General features: G+C 40.7%; 1 pseudogene; it reads left to right on the top strand.

The window, feature by feature from the left end:
• Positions 1 to 3057: 3057 nt before the first annotated feature.
• On the top strand, positions 3058 to 3922 carry LOC140852809 (uncharacterized; annotated as a pseudogene).
• Positions 3923 to 4239: the final 317 nt, after the last annotated feature.

The raw sequence follows: 4239 nt of genomic DNA, 5'->3' as shown, positions 1-4239 counted from the left end.
TTGGAAGGTGACTGGTCACTTCTACAAGTTGGCTTAATCTCGCACATCATCTATCGATGCGTATTTTTCCAATATTTGCAAGTCTTAACTAGTCCATGGATGCGCCCATGTGAACGTAGGCATTATTACGGCTCTAAATGTGTTGGGTGTTGATCATGGCATGCTTTATGGAGATGTGCCATAGTTATGTTTTGGCTCATGATTTTGGACGGATGCCCGATCCATTGACCGATTGAATTGGGTTGGTTGGATTGGATATGTTGGATGGATGTTTGGCCAGGACACCACCTCCTAAGATCCTTTTAGTACCACACGATGTAGTAGAAAGAAAGAAGAAACAAAATAAAATAATTAAAATACGTAGATCAGCCACAAAAGGACTCGCCTCCACAGGGCATGCAAACTTCACTATGAAAAAGCAAATTTTACAAGAGGAGACCTCATCCTCAACCCTTGTATATCCAATTCTCTCTCACTAGAAGTTTTCCTCACAAAAGTGCTCTCTCTCTTGGAAGACCCCCTAAACCCCTGAAGTGCCTGACGACCGCTGTCCAGGAGCCTCCTTGTTGCCCAGCTATGCAACCCAAGAGGGGGGGTGAATTGGGTTTCTAAAAAATTTTAAGTCCAACAGATTACTTATGAAGAACAAAACAAAGACTTTAATTCAATATTAATTCCCTAAGGCAGGAATGCAAGCATGTTTATTTTAGACTCTTTTACTTGATTTGTTCCCTCATGGGTGACTTCTAACCTATCCCATATTTTTTTAGCAGATGCACAAGTAGAAATGCGATTGAATTTACTAGCATCTAGTGCACAATAAAGAACATTCATGGCTTTGGCATTTAATTGTGCCAATTTCTTGTCAACCTCATCCCATTCTTTCTCGGGTTTGGTTGACTCCTCACCATCTATAATCTTGGTGGGTGTGTGAGGACCATTCACTATGATACTCCACATATCATAGTCGAGTGCTTGTATGAAAATCTTCATCCGAGCTTTCCAATAGGTGTAATTAGACCCATTGAAAAGTGGAGGTCGGTTTGTTGATTGCCCCTCGGCTAGAGAAGTACCAACATGGGTTGCCATAGATCTTTGACTCTTTGATTGTTAGATCAAAGAAGGGCTAGAGCACCAGCTCTGATACCACTTGTTGCCCAGCTATGCAACCCAAGAGGGGGGGTGAATTGGGTTTCTAAAAAATTTTAAGTCCAACAGATTACTTATGAAGAACAAAACAAAGACTTTAATTCAATATTAATTCCCTAAGGCAGGAATGCAAGAATATAATAAAGAAATAAAGTGAAGAGATAAAGCACACCACAAACACAAAGATTTATAGTGGTTCGGTGCTAACCTTGCACCTACATCCACTCCCCAAGATCCTACTTGAGAATTTCAATCCACTATCCTTTGTATTCAACCCGAATACAAAACGTCGGAAACTCCGACACTAGCTATCTCAAGCTAGATCACTTGTTTCTCGGGTACAAGTAAACCCAAAACACTCCGATTTCAGGTTCGGATCAACCTTTCCTTGTTTTGGAAATCCTCCAAAAACAAGAACAAAAACTCACAAAGATTTAGAAAATTTAGAGCACAGATTAATACAATAACAGCTCCTTAAATGAGCGAATATAACAATAAAAGCTTTACTCAAATGAAGAACCCCTTTTTCGGATTTTCTCAAAGTGGATGAACGCTTGAATGCTTGAGAAGAGGTTGATTGTTGATTGAAGATCTCTTGAAAGCTTTGAACGATCTCTAGATCAAGGTTGAAACAATAGGCGTGAAGAATTCTCTCCTTGAAAGATCTTGCTTTTCTCTTTCACAATCTCTCTGGTATATTGTGGATCCTCTCTCTTTTTTTTTTTGGATTTTTCGTTGATCTCAGGCTTTTTTTTGCAAATTTCGGATCTTTTCTTCTGTTCTTCTCATTTTTTTGATTTCACGTTTGATCCGCTATTTAATCTGCAATTTCTTTCACCATTTAAAGCATTTTGTAGCATTAGAAGCAAGAGAAAATATTTTAGGTAGATAAAGAGCCGTTAGAGGATTTTTAGGAAGCATAAATGGCAATTAAAATGGGCAAAAAAATAGCCGTTGCTGACATTTCCCGTCGCAGGGGTCGACTCATGAGTCGACTCATGCTTCAGGGGTCGACTCATGAGTCGACCTCTGTTGCAAAAACCAGAGAATGCGTTTCTGGAAATTCTTGGCTCAAATTAGCAGGGGTCGACTCATGAGTCGACTCATGCCTTGTGGGTCGACTCATGGGTCGACTCACAGGTCGTGCCAAGCCAGAAAACTAGCGTGGCAAGGAGAATTTTTGCGTGCCAATCAGCTCACAGTGCCATGAGTTGACTCATGAGTCGACTCATGCACTTCAAACCTTCATAACTTCAAAAATATAAGTCCAAACACAATGAAATTTTCACCAATAGATTTCAAATCATTTGTTCTACCAAATGGTACTATCAAATCAGGATTTTAGTGAAATTACGATTTTATCCTTGAAGAGCATAAGGACTTTTTCATTTTAAAATTATTTGTATCCCTTCAATCTGCTTTGTAATCATCAAAATCAATCTAGGAGCAACAATCTCCCCCTTTTTGATGATGACAAAATATTTGAATAAAAATATTTATGTTAATGCATTAATTTTAAAAGAATCCATTATAGGTGTATATGCTTGAAAAGAGTATGATTCTTTTGGCATGTAATATAAATGCAAAAATAGTTTGTCCATTTTCTTAAAGATTTGAAAAGGGTATTAGATCATTTTGAGTTTAAGATATATCAGAGCAAGAGAAGAGAAATAAATTTTGCAATGTATCAGAGCAAGAAAAATAATTTTTATAATGATATTAGAAAAGATTTTATAATGTATCAGAGCAAGAAAATTTTATAATATATCAGAGAAAATTTCACACTGTATTAGAGCAAATATCAGAGAAAATTTCACACTGTATCAGAGCAAATGTTATAATATATCTGAGAAACTGTATCAGATTAAATTTTATCATGTATCAGAGCAAGTTAAAAAAAATTTTAGGATGTATCAGAGTAAATCAAATTTCTTAAGTTTGGATATTGGCAAGCTGGAGAAGTTCGCTGACTCCGAGGTCGAGTCCAAGAGGAGATCGAGCGCCTCAAGATCCTCTCCGGTTATCCGGAGCTCTACCAGGACCTCGTCGCCCTCAACGTCGTCCCCTACAACGTAGGCCTTCTCGGCCACGACAACATCGACGTCTCCGTCGATGTCCTTGGCCTACTCATGGACCTCACTGGCGAGAGGACGTCCTCGAGGACAACGACGAGCCCGCCCCCTTCCCCGTCGACGCCTTCGCGGAGAATAATGCACTCGAGCTCCTACTCCAGAACCTCGGCCGTCTGCTGAGGCCGACCCTGACGAGGTCGCCGCCATCCACAACACCTTCGCCACCATCGAAAACATGACTGAGGTCAAGCTAGCGGTCGCGGAGCTCGTCTGCGAGCGGATCAAGCTCCTGTGGTGGCTCCTGGGGAGGATCAAGGTCGGGAGTTTGATGCCAACAAGCAGTATGCCTCGGAGATTCTCGCGATCCTGCTGCTAAACAGCATGGCGAACCAGAAGAGGCTAGGGCAGATGAACGGGGTTGCTGCTGTGCTGCGTGCTGTGGCAATGTACAAGCCGAGGGACCTGAGGAGCTCCGACGAGGAGATGCTCGGTAACCTGTTTGTGCCGATAGAGAACAAAGAGAGGTTGTTGAAGTCGGAGGGAGTGGATCTGATGATCATCATAATGAAGCATTAGAAGTCTGCATATGGGTCCGCGAGCGGTTTGTGGATGTATTGGGGCTGAAGACAGCATTCCCCACTTTCATGGGTAGGGCAAGTCCTCTCTTGCTACCTTCTTCTATTATGCTTTTCTGTTTCTAGATTTCTTAAGGATGGTTATATGCATTTTTTATTTATTGGCCCTTTCTAGGATGAGCTTGGCTGTCCATCCCTTTGCATCTGAGATGCAATGCTATAGCCATAAATCCTCAACAAGTGAATTTCATCTGGCAATTTTGAAATGGTTTCAGTGGTATTGCCTCTAATTTTACCTGTTCCATCCAAAAATTTTAAACGGAATCAGAACTTAGTAAAAAGTAGAAAACGTGCAGAAACTATAAAGGCAAATGGTCAGTAAGTAAAATAGACATCGTCCAAATTTGATTTGGGACTGTTTTGATGTGTTGTTCCAGAAATTT

Source organism: Elaeis guineensis, chromosome 12, assembly GCF_000442705.2.
Source record: "Elaeis guineensis isolate ETL-2024a chromosome 12, EG11, whole genome shotgun sequence".
NCBI classification, from domain to species: Eukaryota; Viridiplantae; Streptophyta; class Magnoliopsida; order Arecales; family Arecaceae; genus Elaeis; species Elaeis guineensis.
Note: the sequence above shows the minus strand (reverse complement) of the source record. Positions and strands in the feature narration are given on the sequence as shown.